The sequence below is a fragment of the Lepisosteus platostomus genome, chromosome 11 (assembly GCF_059453375.1).
Source record: "Lepisosteus platostomus isolate fLepPlt1 chromosome 11, fLepPlt1.hap1, whole genome shotgun sequence".
Classification (NCBI taxonomy): domain Eukaryota; kingdom Metazoa; phylum Chordata; class Actinopteri; order Semionotiformes; family Lepisosteidae; genus Lepisosteus; species Lepisosteus platostomus.
In genome coordinates this window covers 35187759-35214717 of record NC_142621.1, presented here as the reverse complement: position 1 = coordinate 35214717, position 26959 = coordinate 35187759, and positions in this window count along the sequence as shown.

Here is a 26959-nt window from a genome sequence, read left to right as displayed (position 1 = left end):
AATTTTATGCACCTTAATTAAGGTTTGCCTAAGCAAGTGGCAAGAGTTTGAATACTCATGTTATCATGACCTTTCCCTTTTACTTTTTGCTTACTTTTCTTAAATTGAATGGTTGGAGTAGGACGTGTATGTAACAAATATTAATTGCAAATGAACAAGTAAAGGTTTATTCCATGCTGAAAAGAGAAGAAAAATAACACGTTTTGGCTGTGGAACCTTCTTCACATGGAAGAAGCTCCGAAGAACCCAACGAAGGCTTCACAGCCGAAACGTTGTGTTTCATTTCTTCTCTTTTCAGGATGGAATAAACCTTTACTTGTTCCTTTGCAACGTATGCATGCTGACGCAGGTATCTACTTGAAATATTAATTGCTACTTCAATGTATCATGACTTTAAGCTTTAAAATAACAAAATATGAGAACAATGCAGTGGTCTGAATACTGTACATTTGCAAGGCACTGTACCTCTTAGTACTGGTTTTGGACAATGTACCAGAGCCCAGAAAATAGATCCTTCTCTTACACTGTCTGGGTAGAGCAAGGCAATATGAATGACTCCTTCACAGTGGCTGTGACTTCCCTGACTGCTCTCTTCAGTTCCCATCAGCTCCTCAGTTGCTTTCATTTTCTCCAGTAGTCCCAGCAACCAGGTATGTCAATTTGTCAATTTGTGTTGATGAGAGGTATTTGTGAACTACAAAATCAGGACTTCTGAACAAATTCAGCTTGAACCATCTTGTTGAAAAAACATCTAGTGTGCATCTACGAGACAGCTTGTAGAACAGAGGCAGAGTTCAACTCATTAATACTTGCAGGAAATGTGGAGATATGGCAACAGAAGTTCAAGCGGGTAGTTGCATCAGCATGCGTAGGCTGCAAAGTAACAAGTAAAGGTTTATTCCACGTTAAAATATATTATAAGAAACATAGTGTTTCAGCTGTGGAGCCTTCTTCAGGTGTGAAGGGACAAGGCTTATCATTTAAGTGATATTAAGTATTTCAAAAATCTGTGAGTGTCTGGACCAAACAGCCTGTTGGCTGTCACAGGAATGTTGTGACAAACCCTCTCTACAGTCTGTCACACCTGAAGTAGGCTACACATCCAAAACGTTGTTTCTTTTCTTTTTCCTGAAAAGAAGGTTGTCTACCAATTCAGGGAAGGGGGGTAGAAAAATATTTTTTTACAGGTGTAGACAAAATTGCAGAAAAGTCCAGTGAAAGACTGTCCTGTACAGTAAGTAATGGGTGAAACTAGAATCAGGATGAGGTTGTAGGTTGTAGGTCAACAGCAAGTTCAGAAATGTTAATCAGGGTAAAGAGATGAAACAATTTATTCGTTTAGGGGAAGATTAGGAAGGTTAGGACAATGGGCCAGACAAAGCAGGCACTGACTTCAATACATAATTAAGATGGGACAATCACAGAGGTCTCTGGAACAGCAAGGTTTAAAAAAGACTTGTAGTTTAAATATGTCAATATGAGAAGAAATGTTTAAGATCAGACCTAGGGTCAGCTGCAAAACAGGTTTAAGGAATGTGGTTGATCAGTGCAAATGCAAAAAGTGAAGGATTTACTGTAATTCCAGCAAAAAGGCAACAATAGGGATCAAAATCCGAAGGCTTCCCGATAGCAACAATGGTTATACGGAAGTAGACAAGGTGCAGCTTTAGTGGAAAACTGTTTATAGTATTCAGAACAATAAGTGCCATCTAAATTAATGGATCAAATATGAAACAGAATGAGCACAGATTATATAATATTTCTGTAAATGCCGAAAGTGAGATCAAATTCCGAAATCATAACAATGGAAGAAGATTGATAGATTTAAGACTGACAGGATTGCAATCAATGGTTCTAGTTTGAAAAGAATTAATAGAGTGATTAAGAAGCAAGGTGAGATTGATGATTGGATGTCATAGCTAGAGAAGAGAAAAGAAGGATGAGAGATAGAGTGAACATTGAGACATGGAAGGCACAGCTAGAGGAATAACTGTATCAAGAACATAGTCCTAAGTGCCTGGAACAGAGGTCAAATGACAGTCTCTGTTAAAGAGGCAGGAAGAAAAGGTTATGCTGGTCACCAGGAACAGAGGCGGAAAAAAAGGCAGATATAAAATGTTGTAGGATGCCTTCTGACCGAGTCAGATGTAGGATGCCAGACAGACCTAGGGCTATGGTGGTGTTACTACATGGCGCAACATGGCTATTCCTATAACTCATCAGATTGTGGAACAAAATTGTTCTCTATCATGTTTCCAGATTTGGACATACAGTACATAAGGAGTAGGCACTTCTGGAAGCTGCACAAATCAGCAAGAAGTACAAGAATTAATATTAAAACTGGATATGTTTAAGTCTTCTTAATGATTAGTAAGATATTTTAATCTAACAGAGTCTAGATAAGTAACAGGTGTAAAGCAGGATATAGCCTGGACAGGACGCCAGTCTATGACAGGAGACACACAGATATGAACAGGCACACGTTCACACCAAGCCAAGTTTCCCAGAAACCAATTAACCTACAAGTACTGTATGTGTTTGGACTGTGGCAGGAAATTGAGCACCTAGAAAAAAAAACATACAAACACAGGGAGAACATATACACTTCACACAGTTACAGTAGCACCCTAGGAATTGAACCAGAGCCCAGCATGGTTTTATCTACTGTGCCACAGTGTCCCACTATCATTTTCTATGCAACTGTAACAGCCCTTTCTTGATTCTAACCGAGCCTGGGGGAGATCTACCACATTAACCCTTGTATAATCTGTTTTAAAGGCAGCACCCAGATTAAAGTTGTGCTGTAACCAAGTTTTGACATTAAGCAGTTAGCAACTGCTCACATACATATCCTTATAACTTTAGAGTTGAGTTGTAGTGGAAGACCGTCTCCTGGTCAATTCAGTTTGGTCAGTGTTGCTCTTTTTCCCTCTTCTCTTTACCAACAGGCTGACATGGATACGACCAAGGTTGCTACTCTTGTGAGTTTCCTGCTCCCTCATAACCTTGTCCGTATTCCGTTTATTAAGGCAATTCTGCATGTCTCTGGAGTGTCTCACTACCACTGTCTGGTGGCCTAACCCCTTAACTGACACTCCAGTTACCTTCTTACTGTGACAAAAAACAATACTGTATGTATGAGTTATTTCGATTGAACATTGAAAAAATGTCAGTGGCCATGCACACCTTTTAATTTTCAATGAAACATATTTGTTCTTCTTTTACATGGTGTACCTCAACATTCCATATACTGTAACTGGTATTCTTCACTTGGGTTGGTCAGATCTGGCCACTCAAAGTCTAATCCATCCCAAAAAATATTTCAGCTCACAAAAACATATATTTGTTCATAGGTTATTTGCTATAAGCAGTGATATCTCATTACATTGCAGTTACATTACATTGAGCAGAGTGCCTCAGTACAATAAATGCTGAGGAAGGCAGACAGAGCTATATAAAAACATTTCAATGCTATTTCACATGCATTGGAGTCAGTCTCCAAAGTGGTCTAAGGAGTGTGCTAGAATAGCATTTCAATACAAACATCACATAAAAGATGTGAGCTTGTAACCAGAATCCATTGCATGCCTCCAGAATAAACACTAATAGCTCTCATAATAATGAGGAGACATACTTTAAAAATACTTCACAAACAGGAAAATACTGTGTTTTACTGTATTCTGCTACTACAAGCATGAAGCTGACTGCCTCTACTGTATATAATTACTGCAAGTACGCAGTGTGCTGGAAAAAGTCTGGAATGTCATAGAAGAGAGAACTGGCTTAGCACTTCAATACAAACATCACATACAACATCAGAAAATAATCAACATATGCTGAAAATGTCTAGTGTAAAAGCTCTTTTCTGCTATATAACATTGTGCAGAGTTTTTGGGCTAACATCCAGCTAACATCAGGGCCTGAGTTTTTTCGAGAGTGCTTGTGCTTCATACTTTATTCAAATATTCCAAACAGAATGATTGCTGTGTCTATATATTCGCAATGCGGCATCTAATGACAACCGTAGTACTGATTAAAGCCACAAGAGCCTACTAAATCCTATTAAATGTTAAAGTATCTCTGTGTGAGAAAAACAGAAAATAAATGACTTCTGTGGGAATTCCAATGACACACAGATATCCCTCTTTGAAGAAGGACAACATAAAAAAGTGTAACCACAGTGATTGAGTCTGCTAAGACTTTACAGACTTTTAGGGTAGCTTATGCGTTTTTTTTCTGTTATTTACAAATGCACTTTTTAAATGTAATATTTAATAACTAATATTATTTCTAATATACTGAAAGGGCTGTTAGTGCCAGGGCCCTTTCTCCTGCAGAACCAGGAAAACAAAACTCAATCCTACAAATGAGGCACTAATGCCATAGAGGAATGAAGAGAAAAGAATTTCTGTGCAGAACTAAATTACTCCCTAAATGGCTGTGAAACAAATGTGAGTCTTTTTTCCCTATTTCCCTAGTGCAAAAAACAGCAAGAGTCTGTGGTGAATACCACAAAAAGAAAATAAATCTTTCCTCCGCTATAAAACAACAGTCCCTTTCCTAATTCCTGAAATCAGTCTCTTCAGTGCTCACATTACCTAATTGCATTCTGTAGGTTTTCGTTTGCCAGTTAAATCAGCTGTACTATCTGCCTGTGTTATATGCTTGTTATTGTAATATTCACTTCTGATAATTTAGTGAATATAACCAACCAATGTTGATTGAGTATACAGACCAAATTATGCTATACAATGATTGGTGAAGGCAGGGTCAGGAGGCATGTTAGCTAGGTATCACAGAACAGGGAATGCATGGGTTAGTGTGTTTAGAGTTAGAGTAACAGAAAAAAGTTTTTTTTTTCTTGAGCAACACATCATCATCCTGGATGCTTTGTTCTTACACAAAGTGTACGAAAGAAAACAAGACAGTCAGCACTCTTCATGCACGTTATGTTTGAATTGAAATATTCTGCCACCAAAGCCCTAAGTTAATGTTGCTAGCACAAACACATATTTTATGGAGACAGACAACAGGCATCTTGATCAAAGTAGCAGAATAGAGTCAGTGTGTTTGTTTCTCCTTGCCTAATGCAGTTCAGTCTCTGTTTGGAAACAAGTTTAATATGAAGATCCTCACATAGATAAGCTGAACTCAAAGCTTGATGTTAAAATTGCTTACCTTTTTTGCATCACTGCAAGAAGCAAATAACACTGTGTTACTACTGTATATAATTAGAATGATGTGAAAAAAATCAACTTTATATTCAGATCCCAAAATATCAAGCTATATGTGCTGTAATAGATAAACTGTATGTGTGAGTGCTGCTCTTGTAACAACTGGTGTCATGTTGTTTGAGTCTTGTGTTTGATGGTATTTTGTTTTGTGAAATCTTTTGTGAGCCTTTTTCAAGTTAAGTCAACTGTTTAATGAGATTAATGGAGAACAGAATGAAGAACTGTTACCACTTTATTGACTCTTTTAATTTATAGACGGGGTTTGCCAGAAACACGTCCTTTACAAACAAGCAAAATTCAGTACTCATGGGAATATCTGCTTCAACGGTACCAACCACTTCTACTGAATGAAATATATGGACCTATTTCTGCAGAATGCTAATGCGGCAAACATCATGATAAAAACAACTAGGAAAAACTCAAGGACAGGCAATCTAAAACATCTGGCCAGTAGTGAGGGAAAGGGTGTGTCCATTTGAGGAATAAAAAAACAACTTCATTTGATTCCTCTGCCTAAATAATTTTCAGCAAAAGTCAACTCTCTCCATGAGTAAAGAGATGCTGATGTCCTGGCCTTTGTAGAGATTTGGCTCACAGACTCAGACTTGAACTCTGGCTGGACCAACATAGCACAGTAACAGGAAGAACACAGGTAGGAGGTGTTTTTATATCAGTAAAGGATGGTGCCACAACACCATGGTGCAGAAGAGACTTTGTTTACCTGATAGTGAGTTGCTGTCATTATCAGACCTTTTTCTCAACCTGGAGAATTCCTGCAAATATTTGTAACCTTTGTGTACATTCACGTAAAGGCAAATGCAGTTAACATTAAGGTTTTAGACTTTTTGACCAACAGATTACAAAGAGTGGGGGTACAATAATGGTTTAATGTCAAAGCAGTTTTGACCTTCCGCTGCGTATCCTCAGGGCTGTGTGCTATCCCCCATCCTGTACATTCTTTATACAAACAGCTGTAGAAGCCCTTTTGGGGACAGACACATCACCAAACTTGCTAACAACTCTGCTATTGTCAGTCTCCTCAAAGATGCAGACACAGATCATGGGCCTGTTGTGGATTATTTTGTTGAATACTGTAACAACAACTAAGTACCTAACTGTCGGTGCTAGAACTAATTTACTAACTTGATGCTGTTTCTCCTTTGCTATAGGGTTGCTAATCTCAGGTCTTATCCAACCTGGGCTTTGGGAGAGGTTCCCTTTGCTCCTCCCCCTCTTCTGAGACACCCAGCTGATTCTAGTCCTGAATCTCTTCTCTAGTCCGTCTGTCCTTCATACTGTTTGTAACCTTTGACCTTTGACCTTTGACCCGCCGATGGAGAACCTCTTCTCCCCTTCCACGGAATCTAATTAAACCATCTACAGGATTTATACCCAATTGATCTTTAACTTATAATCAACCCAAATTATCTTGCCCCTTTCACGGTGGATACATTTTCTCCAGGATTTATAAACAGCTGATGTTATTAGCTGACCCCTTGTGGAGCAAGATAAAAAGAAAGAGCCCTGTTCTGTTCTCAGTAGCAATATAAATCCTAGGTTGACCTAGGTTGATCTCATTTAGCCAGGCCCACTCTACCATCTTTATTTTCTGGCAAACCTGACATGGCAACATCCTTTCACTTTCATGCCTAAGACTTCTAGCCTCAAACCTGATGGCACTAGGGCACCTTCTCTCAGAAGAACTTTAAGAGACATGAGATCTTTAACCTACCTGAGTGAAGGGAGCCAACCTCATTCTCCTCTTACCTTTGACCACACACTCTACTTAGAGCTCAATAGACAACCCACAGGATTCTTCAACATTAAACCGTACTGTTATTATAGTGGAGAGGTGAGTAGGTTTCCCTAAAGACTAGCCAGATTGCTGGCTACGTGCTTTTACTCTATCCCTCAGATTCTCAGATTTTTCTCACTGTTTCTATCCCCCTTTTCTATCTGCATGGTTAATAAGCTGCAGATGTCTGAAAGTGTGAATGCCTCTTTTTTTCTCATTTCTACAAATTAAAAAGAGAAAAAAAAGAGAAAACCATTCATAAATCTCACCCGTATTTTCTCCCTATTACTAATATTCACACAGACTATTTCTTTCTCTAAATTACTGTGAGGTTCAGTTTTCACCTAACAAATGTGTGCTCATTATTACTAACATGCGTTGACATTCTTATAGATATTTTACGTCCTTGCTATTTTACCTCAGTAAAATACAGCTACAGTATCTATTTCACTCACTGACAGCCCAACTACCTTATTTATTTATTTATGGATGGTGAGAATAATTTAGCATCTGTTTTAATCTTAAGCATGTATGTGTTTTATTATTTGTAAATACATTTTTGTTATATGCATTGTTTATTATGTGACTTCTTTCACCTGCCTTCAAACCAAATTCCCCATATTGGATGGTAAAGTAAACAAGTAGAAACATTCCTCAGGTATGATGGTCAGCTAAATTAAGATCCCAGAGCTCTAAGAGTAATGGCATATTTTTAAACGTGATCTGAAAACAGCTCAATTTCAAATAAACTACAGTATGAAGAAGCTAGTTTGATAAGTGAGACATTTTTTTCTATGAGGAATAGCATCACCGAATGAAAAAATATATTTACAAATGTTTATTTTAGTTAGGCACAGGATCTGACTTAATCTGCTGGTGGGTAAGAGCCAACCACCTGGCTGTAAGACAAAGAAGTTAGGACCCACTTACAAAGAGAAATGTTACCCTAGGAAGTGCTGCAAAATTGGAGTCAGAATGGAGGAAGGATACAGAAAGATGAATGTGAACGGTACTTATATAGTAGCTTTCAGGAAATTTCATGTCATTTTCAAGAAGTGACAGTAACAAAGAATTGCAAGTTAGAGTTGAAGAGGTGAAGATGCCCTTGACTGCACTCATCCTTCCTGAACGTCTGTTACAATTTCTATTTCATAAATAAAATAAAATCACCAATACAGGATTAAGTACTAAAATATGTCAAAAAGGGGGTAGGAGTGTCCATTATTGCAGTTTCCATTAAATTATGAATTACATTTTTTTCAGCCCCAAAACAGACTATTATATTACATGGGAAAATTATGCATACCATATATGAGCTTTCTGGAAAAGTTGACTTCTTTAAAAATGTAACACAGTCAATGAAAATTGTTCCTATACCTTTTTTATCATAAATATACAAGCTCTTTATGCCATATACAGTCATATACAGCAAGCAACACATATAATAAGCAATTAATTATTTCAGGGGAAATCCGGTAATTCAGGTTTTACAGACGAAATGTAGCAGATTTTTCCATTAAATCTGAAGTCCATTAAAGCAAAGTCTGTTAAACCAAGTGTTTACTGTACTTTGTCAATGAGAGCAAATTGACTATTTTTTATGCAACCAGGAATGTGAGCTGAAATGCAGCTTAGGGTGCTGATTTCAAAATATAGCCACTACAATAACCATCCCTGTTGCTGTACTATCCATATTCTACAAATTTCTAGTCTAGTCTATAATGTGTATAGAACTGTTTAGTTCGCAAAAAAAGAGAAAATTGTCATGTTGTGGAAGTTTGTGTGTTTTCTTTTATTTGTATGAGAGAGAAGTTGAAGAGAAAAAAGTTTTGGTTTACTTTAAGACTTGTGTCTTACCCCAAAAAACTGTTTTCTGGCATCAAAGGTAATGCATAAGCACAGCACAGGAATCAAAAAGGGAAATGAGAGACAATCTGCATAGATTGATGGTATCTCCATAGGACACAAAAAACTATAGAGGAAATCAGAAATACTATTAGTTTAGTCAGTGCATCTTGAAGAGGTGCCAGAGATTATGGTCAACAGGCACAAGTTTAAAAGTATTAGTGACTTTGACTTTGCAACCTAGGCACTTGCCTTGTCACTTAGAAATAATATATGGTGAGGTCAATTTTTGCATAATGCAGAAATAGCCATTTGGGTGGAGCTGACTGACAAAGTAGTTGAGAGCTGAAGTATGTAAAATGAAAGTGCAAGTCCCCAGAATACTCACATACTGTATGTCGTGGAAATGAAAATTTGGTTTCTGCATGAGTTAATTTTAATTCAACTTGGATACATCCTGCAAATATGAATTGACCCTGGACATCTTAGAACGTGAAAGAGGGGTGAGGGTTAAAGAGACAGAAGTAGTTGGTGGCAATGAATGAAAAAGACTAAGGGTAATGAGGAAGAGAAATCAGAGAGCTTTTGAAAAGGAGGTGTGAGAGTAGGAGTTATAAATAATCCAGTTGTGGCAGAGCCAGTGCACTGACAGCAACAGAAGTCAGTGTTTAATGCTTTACATTAGAGGTAATGATTCCACTGCTGAAGGTAGGTTGTGACCCGAGCTGTATTTGTAAAAGTAGAGCTGCAAAAGTACAGGGCAAGATTAAGGATGAAGGTATCTGGTTCAGGCATACATGTTGGGAAGTCTGTGCACTACACATTATGGCAGAGAGCAAATTAAAGGTAGAATTACTGTAGGAGTTTCAATTATTGAGGATGTGGACATTATAATTAGATGTAATAATAATCTGTTGATGTAATAATTGTTGAAGCCAGAAGAAATAAAGATCTTAGAGTAAGAAATAGCTGAAGACAAAATATGAGGTGTGCAACCACAACAAGCTAAGGTGCACTGAATAAAGGTAGATATCTAAAGCACTGGGCAGGTGGTAAAGTAAAGAGGGAGTGGGAGGAAGTTTGAGGATGACACCTCACCAGGGGGATAGTAGAGAAATGTAAACACGAGGTGTTCCTAGGGCTAATGGCACAATGGTTAGGATGCCTGATTTTGACAGAAGATGGGGTTTGAGAGCCTGGGGTATGTGTCACCAGCAGGTTAGGGCACGAAACATTGTTGTATGTTGTTTAGGTTGCCCAGGACACCTGAAGGATTAGGGACCGCAGTATAGGAAATGGAGACAGCAAGGGCTGGGCCTGACATGATGCAATGATGTGTGTGCTTGGACCCACTAGGAGGTAGTAAATGTAGGCATTAGAAGCAGAGAGGGCTCTTGCTGAGACAGTTGAAGAGTTGCCATTAGTACATGTACATTGGAATTCTTATTTGCCCTGATCTCTCGGGACATACACAGTACAGCGGACTACACAGTACAACAGACAACAGCACACAATGTAGATAGTACATTACAAACATAATAAATAATAACAGCAGAAAAATAAATGTGTAATAGTAAGAAAAAATATGGTAGACCATGCAAAAACTGTATAGTGCATAGTGCATTGAGGCATTGTAGTTAGTTGTGAAGTATGCACACTGCAATAGGGTAGAAGCTGTTCTGTGGCTGTGGTTTTCTCTAGCACAGCTGACAGGGACAGAGAGAGGCTAAAATGTCTGTATATACAGTACAGCAAATAGCTGACCTACACAGGTTTCAAGGACACGAGGGGAGACACCATCGGGGTTGGCTACTTTACAGGTTTTCACCCTCTTAAGGGCCCTTAACACTTCATGTTTAAAGAGCTGTGATACAAAGTCCCATGGTTCACTATTTTAATATTCCTGGTAGAAACACATCCATCCACACATTAGTTGATGTAGGATGTGATCACCTCTGTATACTCATTTAAATCAGTGGAAGTGGAACTCATTTATTTCCTGGAAGTAAAAAGTAAAATGTTTTCTCAGAGACATTTTCAGGTGAACTTTTATCCAGTCTCTGTTAGGTAATTAGGTAAAGGGAAGCTTGAAGCCCATAGCTTGATGAGCCAGTAACAGTACTCTGGTTTTAATTTCTTTGAGCAGCTGAAGAGAAGGGGGAGCTAGGGAGAGTTGAATGTTAAGTTTTGTCACATGCAAAACTGAACACAGAGGAAGTGGAGGAGGAAGAAAGAAAAGGGATGGAGGTGGAAGGAGTATGTCAATACTGGAGGGAGTAGCAAGGAAGATTTAGTAAAATACAAAAGTAGGTTTCAATGCTCAACATCACCCAGCAGGAACATTGGTTGAAGTAATCAAGCTGTTGCTTGTGATATTCATAGAACAATGAGCAAAAAGAAAAAAATGGAGAGTTGTAACAGTGAAAATAAGGGGAGAGTAGTAAATAAGGGATCCAACTGCATTATGTTGGAATCCAGGGAATAAGAAAAAGAACTCTTTTTTCTTTCATTTGTAAATAGTCAGAATGTTTACTATACACCGGAGTTTAGCTAGTTCTGTGTATTTTATTTTTGCTACTATAACCACACTACCATTTCCATAGCTGAAAAAGCTGTAATGGAGTAAGTAGAGGAAGTGATACAGGGGCTATGGCACATAGGATAAAATTCAGAGCTGAGGTTTGTGGGCCAGACAATTTCTATAAGGCTTAAGAAGGCTTGAGACTGAGCCAGCAGCAAAGCTGGTTAGGAGAGAGGCAACTGACTGCTGCGAAGACTTGGCTGACAAAGTGAACATGGCAGAAAGGTGGTCATCTCAAGCCGCTAAATCTTTTCTGGATCTAAGGAGGACCTCATCAGAGCAACAGATCCATAGCAAAAGTGTGGAGCTTTTTTTTATAAAGACAAAACTGTGTCTGTGAAGAACACATAAGAAGTAATCAATTGCAACAGCTCAGGTATTCATGCTTGCAATCAATGTAGAAAATGAGCATGTGAAGCAGACCTACTGTAGTATTTCTAGTTTTTCAGAAAATGACATACACCCACTCCCCAGGGTTCTGCAAGTGTTTACATAATCCGGACTTGGCATAAATTGGAAGCAATCCTTTTCAGATGTTATGGGATACACGTAGAGAATTACCATTCATTATATTGCAGCAATCCTTTCTTATGTTTTCCCAATTATATATAGGGAGAGAAATTAAATAACTATAGATGAAAAAAACATTTAAAAAGGAGCCCTGGTGATGACCGCATTTTGCATACACTGAATTTACCTCACTATTTGTTCTTTACATATGTAACATAACATGAGAATTCTATCATGGGACCGATGGAGGTTTTTACATAAAGTCGAATTAATGCAAGTTTGAGTCTTATCTAACCTGGGGAGAAGGTGGAATGGAAAATTAGAGTAGCAGAGGAGATGGATGGCTAAATGTCAAGTTAAAGCAGGGTAGGTACTTGCTAAAAGCAATCAATCCATAGGTATGCTGGGTCCATTAAACCTTTTTTTTTGTCTTACAGTATGTAAAGCTCTGGAGGGGAATGAGGTACAGAAAAAGGCTTCAGAACCTCAATTTCAATAATCTGAACGTTTCTCTTTCTTTTTTTTTCCAGTTGCAAATGTGTTGAACATTCTCTCTTGCTCTTTTAGAGACCTATTGTAGTTGATACAAAGTAATGTCCACAAACAAAGGAAACTCCAAGGGACCAGAATTTGTCTTCTGCCAGCAAAGTCTTGTGAGAAGGTTAATCTTCCTCGTTAGCAGGTGAGCCGGACTCAAGCTGCTGTTTGTGGCTTATAGATCAGATCTTTTTTCACACAGGTAGTCTGAAGGTCATATACTTGTCTGTTCTGGAACTGCATCAGATGTATGATCCATATAATCCTTTGAGGTGAAACAATTTAATTTTCACAATGCTGTTAAGCCTTCATGAGTTCTCTTATTAAAAAAGAAAGACTCCTTACGTCTGAGTCTGAATCCATACTATCTCTCTGTATTCAGAGTTACAATATTATACTGATGTACTATATCTAGGACACCTGTCTTTCAGTCATATGTTTTCTTCATTCCTTGCGTGGGGAATCCTGGAGAATTTCCGAGTCATTCTTTCAGATAGGCCTTTGAGGCCCTCTGCTGACCTTAGGCAGGATTACAACATTGTTGTGGTCACCTTATAACAGTCAGCTAGAAAAAGAATTATCAAGTGATTAAGAGCCACAGGGTTTCTCCTCTCCCAGTGAGGTGGATATTCCCTTTCAGTTTGCCTGTCCCAATTCCTAATCCATAGAAATGAGGGTAAGGGTGGATTTGATCTCCAGCTGTTGTAAACTGAATATGTAACTTGGATTTGGTCAAGTACTATAAATTACAGTAGCCTTAGTGTATTTACAATAGAACACAGTATAGAAAGAGGTATGAAGCATGATACAAACTGTGTGTACTCATGGCAAAACAATGTGCTTTCATGGTATTCACTTCATGAACCTGGTGAAAAGCCACATAAACCATTCAAAATTATGGCAAACTTTCAGAACAGATTTTCCATTCTGCACTATGCTATTTTGTGTAGTCAGTAAAGTTACAGTGACATTCTAAGCAATGCAACCTTCCTGCCTACCTCAGCTGTATGATGCTGGAAGGACTCAGCAGAAGAAGGACAATTAACGTTTTCATTACACTGCTGCAGGTCCCCATGGACTGAAGGGCTGCTTATTTTGTTCCAATGAAGATAAAGAATTTTATTTCTGTTGATTATAATTACTTGAAAAAGGTTCATTCAAGGAGAAGAACAGCTTTTCTGGGGCAATGAAAAACATGAGCTCATTATTAGAGGTATGCAGCACAGGGAGATGGCAGAAAATAATGGCTTAATAAGATCATGGAACAAAAGAAAATAACAAAGGAACATTTTATTTCATAACTGTATTAATGCAAACTTGGCTTTTGATTGTAAGTGCAAGTGATATTTGTATTATTTTGTTTCAGTCACAGTTTCATCAGTTCTCATTGTGTCTGTCTGAAATCCCTCTTGTTGTTCTGAACAAGCCATTTATTTTCTTTGCATTTGTCACTTCTTCCCAAATAATTGCTATTAATAACTTAAGAATTACTTTTGACGTAGAACAGCAATTAAAGTAATGTGGTTAGTGTAATTATTAACATGGTTATTATATATCACACATTAGTTCCAACAGTGTTTCAGAAAAAAAAATTAAGGTCTTACAGTATGCCAAAAGAAACACATAACCAAATAATTTAAAAGTTTGTAAGGACTGATAGTCAAGCTCTGTGCTACCCATTTTGTATTAATAAAATAAAAATGGAAGGATGGTTTTGGAAGTTTTTTATTAAGGGAGTAAGACTGTGTCTCTATTCAGACAATGAGCTGATGCAATATAAAGGCCACCCTGTAGAATTCAAGTAATGGGAAGAAATGTAATGCAATGCACTAGATAAAATATTCAAAATAATCAAAAACCCAATCAACCTCTTCAGCATTGCATAAACAAGAGAACACAAAACTAAGCTGAAATATATTTAACACATACTGTAGAATAGGAGGCAATTCTTTACACAGTGGGGTGTGGGAGTGTGGAATAGGCTATTGGCCATGTTGTTAAAGATGATATCCTAGCTTCCTCCAAGAAATAACTGAATGAGATATTAAAGTCAATAGAACAACTAAGTGAGATGGACAGCATGGACTCTTCTCGTTTGCAAGCTTTCATACAGTATGTTGAAATTGAGCAGCTGTAGCAATATTTTTATAAGATAGCTGCCACCATAGTCAAAATGTACTGAGTTCAGGAGTACTGCAAATAAGAATTGTTGAAAAATAATTATTGTAAATTTTTTATTGGTCTTTGATATGAACATTTAGTGAAACACATGTGCAGTAGTACTGTATAAAGCCATGTGCACCCCTTCCTGTTTTAATTCCGACTCTGCTCTAAATCAATCAAGCTTATTAAATCTTTAGATAATCAAATTGAAAGCTTCATTGAACTAGTGTTTGATCATTTTTGGTACTCTGAACTTATTTCATAAATATTCTCCTTTGTGTGTGTAATTAAAAAAATAGAGAGTAGAACTCCTTTTCAACTTGGTCTGTGATTACTGCTAAACTATAACTATAATGCTAATTGTTTAACGATTAATCATGTGTAGACAGAGGTAGGAATGACAGTTTTAAATTCTCTCATTATTTAACAGAAGTTCATGAGGTCAAATTTTAATGTTGCACTTCTGCTCCCCTACAAATAAATATTTACTGGCTGCCCCAAATCTGCGCACATCTTTTCTAGCACTTGGCATTTTGGTCTTGTTAGCATTAGTCTTCTCTGTCAAAAACACTGCATATCAACACCTATCAAACATGCTCAGACCTGCATCCTGATTCTCATTCGTTCCACATTTTATGCATCTTATGTCCTCCGTTTCTGCTCAACATGGCAGCCAAACCAATTTGCGTTTAGCTGATTGTTAAAAGAAATCTGTATAAGTGGTTCTGGGAATCCTTTTGGCTCTTGCTGTAAATTCCTCACCCCAGGGGTGGGAGTGCCAAAGTATTAAGTATTATGAAATGCATCACAAAATCTCTAGGTGCTGTTCAAACCCTAACCCTAACCCTAGCTCAGGCACTTCAACAACATATATCTAAAACTTTGCTTTGAAAAGTTGTGTTCAAAAAGTTACCCAAGTGACTCCAATGTAGTCCAAAATGCTTCAAGTGGCAGTTTGATGACCTTTTCAAAGTAACTGCTGTGAATCTGCTTTCATTTTCCAGTATTTCTTTTTTGCGTTACCTTTTGCTCCTGGAATGGCAAATAAAAATCAACATGTTTGGTATTGTCTGCAGGTAGGATTATAAATAACACTCAGGTTTAGCTAAACCTACAGTTTTTCTCGGGTTAAATGCAAAAAACGAGAATTTAGCACGTACAAAGAGAGTTTTCAAATTTTTGATTTTTGTCCAGTTTTGATTGACAGGCACGCATCTTAGGAAAAAACGGCAAAATTGGGCCAAATTAATTTTTCAAAGAAATAACAAAAAACACTTTTTCTACATTTCCCATGCGTTCTAGGGCACAGCGGATGCATCACAAAATGTCTGGGAGTTGTTGAAACCCGAACCCTAACCCTAGCTCAGGCACTTCCACAGCATATATCTAAAACTTTGCTTTGAAAAGTTGTGTTCAAAAAGTTACCCAAATGATTCCAGAGTAGCCCAGAATGCTTAAAGTGACAGTTTGATGACCTTTTCAAAGTACTATGAATCTGCTTTCATTTTCCAGTATTTCTTTTTTGTGTTACCTGCTGCTCATGGAATGTCAAATAAAAAATGTTTGGTATCTTCTTCAGGTCAGGATTATAAATAACACTCAGGGTTTGCTAAACCTACAGTTTATTTCGGGTTAAAATGCAAAAAGACAATAGAATTTAGCACATAGAAAGATGGTTTTCAAAGTTTTGATTTTTGACCAATTTGATTGACAGTCAAAGTTTATTTGTAATAAAAAAGAAAACCAAAAGGCACAGGGTACTCTAGGTACTGGATTGGGAAGCACCGTCTTTGCCTCTATGCTGTAGCACATCAATCCAGCAGGTGTTATAGTTCAGCCTTAATGTATCAATTTGTAAATACTTTAAAAGTGAGTTTTGTTCATTTTAATTAGTTAATTGGTTACATTAAGCCTACTGTGGCATTTGAGAACTCCAGGGTGTTGATGTTCTCAGATTCTCTAAACTACTTAATTTAACAAATTATCTACTTCAACAGCCATTTTCGCTTCAAGTGTTTAAAAATGGATGATTTGAGGGTCACTGAAAAATATCTTTGATTGTGCTTCTCGAGAAAGAAGGGGCTTCACTCTTGACATAGATATTTCCACTCATTAAACACCTGTGGAAGAGATTTGTTTTTTGGCATCCTTTTTAATTAAAAAATACCTCTTTAATGCAAAATTGTAGTTAAGTCTGCCTGTTGATTGTTTGTTCATTCAACATTCAGTAAATTAAGTGGTATAAAGTGTAGAACACTCATATTAATAATGAAATTGCGTGTCTGGAATAAAATGGAGATTTTTTACTGTGTTTTTTTGTGTTTAGTTATAAGCCATGATAATTAAAAAGTGTTTGAGATTGCTTAATATTGATTCTAGTCCTACTGTAAGGAAGACATCAAATACCACATCTACTCTGGGCTATAGACAGACTGAAAAGTACAGAATTCTGGCAGGAGTAATTGGTAGTCTTTGGATCATTTCCATCCAGTTAAATTTTGTCAGTATTTTATCTTCAGCTACTGCAGTGCTGAACTCAGCACAATCATAAGACCAGGGACCAAAAGTCAATGACATGACCTTCTCCTAATAGTATTTTCAAAATGACGCGAGTATTTAGTTGTATGGCTGAGTGGATTAGAGCAATGATTTTATTTGTGAGAATGGGTTGTTGTCTTGAAATTGACAGATTGTTTTCATCAAACTGGTAATCATCACAAAAAAAAAATTCTGTGTGTACTTTTAGATTGAGCTTTCTAAAAACATTATGAGGTTAGAAAACCATAAAAACATGATATTTGAAATTTTCTAGAATTCAAAAACATCTCGAAATTGAAAGAGATTTATGTTTTGTTTTTCTTTTGCTTTCTGTACTACTTATTTGTTTCAATGAAGGAACTTGAAATGCACAGTCAAGCAGCCTACAACAAACCTACAGAAAGTAGGGAAAAGTATCTCTTTGCTGATCTTATTTGGTATAATAAAGCTCGGTGCATGAGCTTTACAGTCCTGAATGTATTTTTTTTTGTTTCTCTGCAGTTTGTTCTTCTCTCTGTGCATGTTACATGTATTTTTTTAAGACTTTATTTCAACTTACTTTTATTGGGAGGTTAGATTACTTTTGGAGTCTCTGTCCAGGAGTTTTTCCTACATTTAAACAAAAATGCAACTGACAGAAGTAGCCAATAGTCTTCTCTGCCCATAAAATGTCTGATGCTAAGGAACCTTTTAAATCTGTTTTGAAATAGCTTTCCGAGCAATGATCAGAGAACTGTTTTTTGTTTTAAATTCCAGTTATAATTGTTCTCTAAGTTTTTCACTAGATATATAGAAGTGATCATGAATGCACCTTTTTTTTAAAAAAGATTTAAACAAGAAAAAATCACATAACACTTATCTTCACAAGGGTGTATTCAACCTAATTGATGCAAGTGAGAGTTTTTAATTTATTCCCTAAAAGCTTATATAGGATATGCAAGGACAACATTCTTTCACAAGAAAGATATCTTAATGTTAAACTCAACTGTGAGGCCTCGAATCGGAGTTTAACCCTTGTCTTCATGAGGGGTTATCCTAACAACAATGAATGATATGTCACAACATGGCTGGTCAGAGCTCAAGCGCAAGGAACCGAGAAGTGGCGGAAACGCCCCAAAGAGACCCAGCTGTTTGGGTCCGGGACAGTGGGAAAGTGGAGTGAAAAAGAGGTAATGATAGAATAATAGATTACTGGCTAGCAGGGCTTAATAGCAGGTCAGGAATGAAAACAGAGCAGGCAAAAAAGTAAAAGGGGCAGGTGTGGCAAAGCGCCAGGCCTCAGAGGCGTAGCCCACTTCAACCTGTCAGTCGGAATCAGAGAGCCTCGACTTCAGGGTGAAACTGACTGCCGACCTCACCCAAAAAAAAAAGGGGAAAAAAATTAAATACAGAACTGGACGGTAGAGTCAGTGCAAAAGAACAGGTGAAGCCCAAAAGTCCTAGAAGAGACTGCCTCACTGCATCCCCAGCAAAAAACAGAAAGGTTAGCATGGCATCGTTCCAGCCCTTGTTCAAACTCAGCCCGTCAATTGGAATCAGAGAGCCTCGGCTTCAGGACAGAACCTACTGCCATGCTCCCTGGAAAAAGGGGACAGCACAGTTCTGGGGGGCAGCCCTCCTGAGTGGCCAGGGACCCAAGTCGGTAAGCTAGAAGGTCAACACACCAAAAACAGGAGAGGCAGAAAACCCCCACAATGTGATCCACTCGGGGCCAGTGATTCAAGGCGCACGCCCTAATAGGGCATCACCTCTGAGATCAGGCCAGGTGTGTGCTGTCAGCTCAGTCTCTCAGGATCCTCACTCCAACTTAAGGAACTGAGTGAGAACAGAATTGCATACTCAGGTGCCCTTTGGATCAAACTAGGGGAAACATCTATTAGGAACGGGTGACAAAACCTGCCCTTAGTCCCCTCTCATCTCCCGGATCCCCGGGTCAGCACTGGTGCAGGGAGCAGTTCCAATCAGAGCCCGAGAGTAAAGGAATCCTCAGGGAGCTCAAGCTAATGGAGAGGAGTGGAATGGATTCCTAATGACTGGATCCCTAGGAAGAAAGGGAGAAGGATTCAGTGAGGTCCTGGAAGGTGGCTAGGAAATTAGACAGCCCGAGAAACTGAGAGATGGTGAGAGAAAGGAAAAGTGTCCTGAAGGGTTTGATAAAAAAGGCTGCCCCAGAGAGAAGCCAGGAAGGTTGCAGGGATCAGGGCAGTCAGAAAGAAGACTTAGAGTAAGTGCAGGATTCTCTATGGAACAGGAATGTGTTTGCAAGCCTGAGGGAATGATGACCACATGGAGAGAGCCTTTGGGTTATGGATGGCAAAAGGCTGCCTTCTGAAGCAAATCAGAACCACCAGAGAAGAGAAAGCCAGTGGAAAAGAGTCCGGAGTTCAAAGGGAAAGGCCAGAAGCAGCAGAGGAGACTAGAGTGAAAACTTGGAACTGAAACGAAGACTTGGAGCTGGAACTGCAGTGCAGGGCGAAGTGCAGGCTTGAAACTGAAGCTGCTGCACAGGCAGAGTAAAGACTTTAAAAGCACAGGCTGCTTCAGTGGAGAAGGCTGAGGGTCAACTGTCAATTGGGATTGGGAAGCCTTGGCTCTTGGAGATTTGCTCACTCAGCTTCGGGAAGCAGATTCATGATGCCAAGCTTCCGGGAACAGAAATACACATGGGTCTGGCATTCCAGGGTGGCAGAACTACCCTGAATAACTCAGTCCATTGCAGCTTCAGCCCGCTGGCCTGGAGAGATACAGAGAGAGGGTAGGAGAAAAACTCCAACTGGGATGATAAATGGAATAGCAGTGCTTTGGCATTAAACAGAGAAACAGAGCAACAGACAAATTAAAATCATAATTGCTCATTAAGAAGGATATGGTCAGAGCGGCAAGCACTGAAAAACCATTAGCCCTCGTGTAAATGTGATGGTTTCCCACAGCAACCATGGGCAGAGAGATGCCGCAGGACAATATGATAGATATTGGCTTTTATTTCCCTGGCCATGTATTAATTTAGAAAAGTAATTCTGAATTTGTTTCACATCAGGTGTTGGATGTTATCAAAGTATGAATGCTCAAATGCTTTTATGACTTATGTTAGTGGACAATACTAGCAGTAGCAAAGAAGTGCTACTGTATTTACTGTACATTTTTACTTTAGAGTTAGACATTTAGAACAAATCAGGAAAAAAATCATAAACACTTTTACGTTTATAGAGTGTAATGTTATGCAGTCAAACCTGTAAAAAGGATTGTTGTAATGTTCCAGACCAAATAAAACAAACTACATGTTTGAATGTGTCTGCACCACAAAAAATGTCCCTAAGCCACACATAACAATACTGTTCTTATTGATCCCTGGTCTGTGTTTTTCTCTGCATACTAGCTGTTCCTGTCTGGTCTAAAGAAGTTTGTAAAATGGTTTTGGCATTCCTCCAGGAATACAATAGGAGCAATAGAAGTACAGTATATAGGAATAGCATTGATCTGAGTATGGTGGCTCTGTTTTGGATAAAGCAGTTAGAAAATGGATGGATGAATGAGTATGGGGGGATTTTTAGACTACATGTTTTTCATTTTTATCTGACAAATTTTAATTAAATGCCCAGCTACAGTATGCCTGGTACTCTATATACACATGCTGTTTTAATTTGTTTATATTTCACAGATCTGGAGGTCTGCTACTGTTACAAAAATTAAAAATAAAAAAAACAATAGAAGAAAGTATTTTTAAAAAGTCCAAACAAATCCTTCTTTTGCAAACCTGATCATTCACTACCTGTTTAAACCAATTCTGCAGTTTATAAATTGTGTTTCAATCCAATTATTAGAAATAGAGGCTAAACAAAATTTTATATTTATAGCATTCTGGATTATCATATTAAAAAAAATCTCAATCATATTTTGAAACATCTTCTTGCACATTAAATTATTTAAAACGTTATTTTGCATTGTTCACAGTTATGACATATCATTATCAGTTCAGTATGTTTTCACACACCTGTTTTTTCTGCTTGCTTATAATGAATAGATTAATTTTGTCATTCATAATTGACCTGCTGGTATTCCTCCCACATTCTTGGTTTGAAATAACTTGTTACTAGACTGACAGACAATTTACACTACTGCAGTCTTGTCTGCTGTTGATAGAGCAGGGGCTATTAAAGTTGCAGGCAGCCAAATCACAATAAAGCGTGAAATTTAATGGACTTAAAAGTGCTTTCAACCTAACTGATTCATTTTTATTTAATTTTGTTCTCCCTCAGAGTTATTAAAGGGGACACCAACAGCAGAAATGATAACTACAATAAATTAGATAATACATATTTAGCAAAGTTTTCATGATTAAAAAAGGCAGCATTTGTGACTTTGCAATTAAAGTTGTGGAGGAGCTAGCCAACTATATCTGCACATTTGAGCAAAAAGAGAATTCCTTTACAGAACTTTCATAAAAATAGTAATACGTTCAGTAGCGGGTTGTAAGATTGGACATAGAAATTAATTTATTGTATTAGCCTTAACTGTTGGCACTGCTGTCACATTTCTTGTGTCCAGGGCACGATTATAGTCGATATAGTCGATTAAAGTCGATAGCCAATGGGACCCTCCAAGGGTACGCAAGACGAAAAAACAATTGTAATGGCTGAAAAATTAGATTAAAAATAACTCCAAATAGTCTCATTACACAAAATATCAGTCTGTTTGTGGACCTTTGACACACTTAGATATGGAAAAACAAACAAGAGATACTAAATAAAGACTTAGCAAGTGCAAAAAAGTAGGCTGAAGAGTAGGCTGATAAATTGTATTATGGTAAAAAGTGTCTGTCCAGTAAAGGGTCAGACGAGCAAGCCTGCTTTACAAGAGCCAGCAATTTCAAGCATGTCAAGACACTGTAGCGGCGATGCTTGTTAATAAGGCAGAATTAAGTGTTGCAGTGCTTTCCCAAATGAGGCCCCATCTCTCTCTTCATCTCTGTGGTGCAGCCACAGAGAAGCTATTCATGCAGGCTGATTTAAAGATGTTTTCTTTTGATAAGGGACAGCTCCCAAATGGGGATGCACTTAGCTAAGCCTGGCTATCATGATCAATGGTCATCCATTGGCGCCTATCTGTCTAGGGAGTGCCAGATGGACATCTGGACTGCATTCCTAAGTGTCAGGAGTAAGTGACTCATATCTCACCTTGATCAACCAATCAGGGACTGGTAGGGCCAAGTAACCCACGTGGTGCCCATGGAACTTTCAGCCAATGAATGAGCTGAAGTTCCTCCAGGTAAAAACAGGCAACACAGAGAGCCTGTAGGAGACTATTCGTAGGACTATTCCAGTAGGAGAATTCTAAGGAGAATTCCAGGGGTGCGAGACAATTCCAGGGCAGGATGGCCCAGGAGCAGAAGGCTCCAAAGGGCAGGACATTCTCGCAGCGCACCTCCTGACCATCCTGAGACTCAGCCCGGACAACCACGGAACGGCCCACCCAGGGACGCCATTAAATGTAGAGGTTTGATGGGTTTACTGAGACAATTATTAATTGTAGCAGTAATCATGAGGTTGTTGGTTGTTCTGACGATTGATTTTCTAAAAGCCACAACGAACAACCTCGTGATTACTGCTACAATTAATAATTGTCTCAGTAAACCCATCAAACCTCTACAACACCAAAACTGTCAAATCGTTTCCCCTTTTTTAGAGCTACCTTGGCCAACATCAACATTATTGAGATTGGTGACATGATAAAAATAAATCAAAATTACCGATGGTAATTGGGAAAAAGAGTGTAGTTGCTCGAGGCAATTTACAGTACTAGTTTCCTTAAGTACTTGGTGTTTTGGTGATATTCGAAATTGCTGATTGTCTGTCGCTCAGAACCAGTGTTACCAGTGTAACGAAACTGTCCTGTAACTTCCATTTTGTTAGAAAGTAAACTGAGATGGATCTTTCCAATTGTCGGCTTGTATGCATTCTACTTTATCTTGCACTGAAGGTAAAACAGCCTTGCACACTGTTTCCAACACCTACACACAAAACTGATATACAAAGGTACAAAAGGGTGCAAAAATCAAACAAGTAAAAAACACAAATATGATAAAATTATTTTGGACTGGGATTTACAGTACATGGTGTGGTGAACCCACATTTCCATTTCGTTAATGTATGGTTTGTACTGTGGTCTTAGCAAATAGCTGTCTTGAAGTCCTCTAATTTACATCACCACATAGACACTAAACATACTATCTTAAAAGACAAACCAGTTGCATATTTCAAATGTAAACTGAAAGAAGTTAAAAAACAAACACCTAATACAGTTCAGTATAGGCAAACACTGAATCTTGCAAGGACATATCAAAGGTATCTTACCTTGTTAGCTATAGAGTGGCTAAAAAAGGATTGCCACACAATCACAAAAAATCTATGCTTACCAGTTGCTAAAGTTGTATGACTGGAGAAAAGGCAGCTAAAAAGCTGAATAAGATCCCTCTCTCTGATAATACAGTGTCACAGCAGATACATACCATCCCTGATACATCCAATCTCATCCAGTTAGTCAATTGCATCAAAAAAGTGAATTTTACACACTGCACATAGATGAAGTGACAGAAGTTGAAAATCTGGCATACTGTATATTTTGATTTACATTTGGTACTCATTTGAGAATACAGTACTGTATGTGAGGAGTTTTTTGTTTTGTCATCCCCTTGTAACCCATACAACAGGGGAAGGATTGACTGGACAGGCTGTGTGGGAATTTATGTTGACTATGACAGGGAAACATAGAGGAGTTGTAGTTCTATGAAGAAATCACTGGTTTTCTGGGTACACTGTAGCATGCATTCGAGAGGCCTTTGCCTCTGAAGTGCCAGAACACCTGTCAGTTCTGAATGACTCAGTGAAAACAGTTAAAGAACTGCAATGCAATTGTTATATTTCAGGGTTAGAAAGAATCAGTATTGATGAGTGCATTTCAAAACACAATGAAAGTAAAACATACACAGTAACTTGTAAAACCTCCGATATACATCACAAAATAGACAAAATTTCCAGTGATGCACCATATTCTGTGATTCAGAATGAAGCAAAAAAAGCTTCCTGGATGTAAAGAAGCGGGCTTGTGAATACACCTCTTTTAATCCAGTATTAACATTGCTCTCAACTTCAAGATAGTTTTGCTGATAAACGGAACTTAATTCTGCATGCAGATCACATTGGAAACTTCCTGTGGTGAAATATCCACTGCACAACTTGTATTTAACTCGCTCATACATAGGATTTAATTAGTTATTACAATGACTAGTGAGCAGGAAGGGCCACATCACATTCTCTCTCTTGACGAGACTAGGGATTTGCGGCAACAGGGCAACTTACAGCACTTTCACAAAGTTCACAATTTTGTGATTAATTCTAAATGTTTCTAAACTCTAAGAGAATTTGTTCTGTTTCCAAGGTTTAAAAACTGCTCTTAGAAATTGGGAGTTCCGCTATAATTTCATTAATTACAACACTGTGTAACGAAAGGGACAGTGAACATAAGAAAACACTGGTTGTCATATGGCAAGTTTTGACATCTTGTTGCACTGTTTTTCATAGACAACCTGTTTGAGTTGTCATCTTGCTTGCATGAAGAAAACTGGCTACAGAAACTAGCACACCTGGCAGACATTTTTTTCTGCTTTGGATGAACCGAATCTAATTCTCCAGGGTATCACCATCACAATGTTCAACACAAAAGGCAAAAGCAAAGCAATGATAAAAAAACTGAAATTCTGGGCTATCTGTGTCCAAAACAATTCTCTTCAGAGCTTTCCAGCACTGACAGAATTCACTGGAAACAAACAAAATGCTCTTAAATAAAAAAAAAAACATGTGCTAGGCCTCATATTTGAACATCTTAGTCAATCAGCAGCTGCAAAAATACTTTCCTACAATGGACACATCTCTGAGCTGGATACAAAATCCATTTGAAGTTACACCCCGTGTTCCAAAGCTGTCATTTTATGAACAAGAGAAACTGCTGGAATTGATGTCCGATGGGGATTGCGGTTACAGTTCTAACAGAAACCATTTATTTAGGTTATAGTTTATAAGAGGGTGCTTGGCTGAAAAAGTTTGAAAACAGCTGCTCTGTGTGAATCTCCATGCGAAATTTCACAGAGTATTCAAGTTTCCTCCCACCTTCAAAAGAGCTGACTCAGTTAATTATTGCTGCTATATTGTCAGTGTAGGTGTGTGCTGTGTGATGAAATGGCATCCCATCCAGGATGTCTTGCTGAGTGGATAAGTAAGTGGCTGGCTCAATATGCTGAAATTAGATTAATATTGTAACGCAACGGGGGCTCAGGCGGGCGCCCTTGCCGCATTAGGTCGGCCCCCCACCGTCGGGGGCTCGAACCCGGGACTCCCGCGTCTCTCTGCAGCGACCCAGCCCCGTGAGCTAAAGAGAGATCTCTCTACAGCCCAGTAGCTGTAGTCCTGCTATCACAGGGAAGGGCGGTGACGTCACCTGCTCTGGTACGCAGGCTCTTACACAGTGCCTGTCGCCGTAAGCGTTACAATATACAAAAAATATATTTGATAAAGATCATCACTATGCCTCTTTCTAATAAAAAATAAATTCCTTGGTGGTTGATTTTTGTCTGGGCAGTAATCTGTCATTACACAGCCTGGCAAAGTGTGTCAAAAGAGGAAAAGAGTCTCCCTGCACCTTGAGGATTTGTTTTCCATTGGTCTGACAACCAAAAAACTTGACAGTTGTTTGTACAACTTCGATAGCCTACTACTGCAATGCTACAGAAGATTATGAAGTGGGAGATCTACCTTGAAAGAATGAAACTAACTTTCTGTTGGTATTCTCCTTGTCCTTTGTGCAAATTTAGTATTGTGTGTTACTGGGGTTATTTTTTTTAGTACAAGAAAATAACTTTTCCGATTGAATGCTATGGCTTTATCTTAACTTCCAGGTACTTTACTACAGGACCAGAGGAGACTAAAACATAAGATAACAGGAATGTTTGCTGTAATGTTCTATGACTTCCTCATTAACCAGTACGGACATATTAAAACCACTGGCAACCAAAGCAGAAGAAAGCTTCATTAACAGTTTAAGAAATTCTTGAAAGACGTCTTTGGTTCTATGTAAAAAAAAAACAAGTGATTCCATTTATTTGCTTCTGAGTGCTCGTGTTCTACAACTTATTCCAAAAACACTAAAGCCCTTCTTGAGAGCTGTGTTTTGCAAACGTAATTGCACCCATTAGCTTCAAAGCAGGTTCAAAGCCTGTGAAGCACAAGTTTCATTTTAAAACCATATTGTAGGATCTCTCTGTGTTGCCTAGTGTTAGCTCAATTCTGGTGCCTTGTGGAAACACTCTTTTATGAGGTGGACAGAGAGAGTTCCCACAGGCAGGCATAGTGAGTTTAGGTTTGTGTTACAGTATCTGTCATAGGTTCACACTGTTTACTCTAAATGGAGCTTTGAATGGTCTGCTCATCAAATTACCAGAGCAGTCACTTGATATACTATAGGACATTAGAGTATCACAGTTTTTGAACATGTGAAAAAAATACACATTAACATTTACACTGAATCAGATTCTTAACAAAACCCCTAAAGTGATGACGGAAGTACTGGGAAACTTACACCCGAAAAAAAACTTAAAACATTAAAAAATATGGAGCTATACTAAGGTAGTTCTAAAATAATGGCCATAATAAGTAAAAAAAGAAATTGCTGATAAGACATAAATGAAATGCTGAAATCCTAACAGGA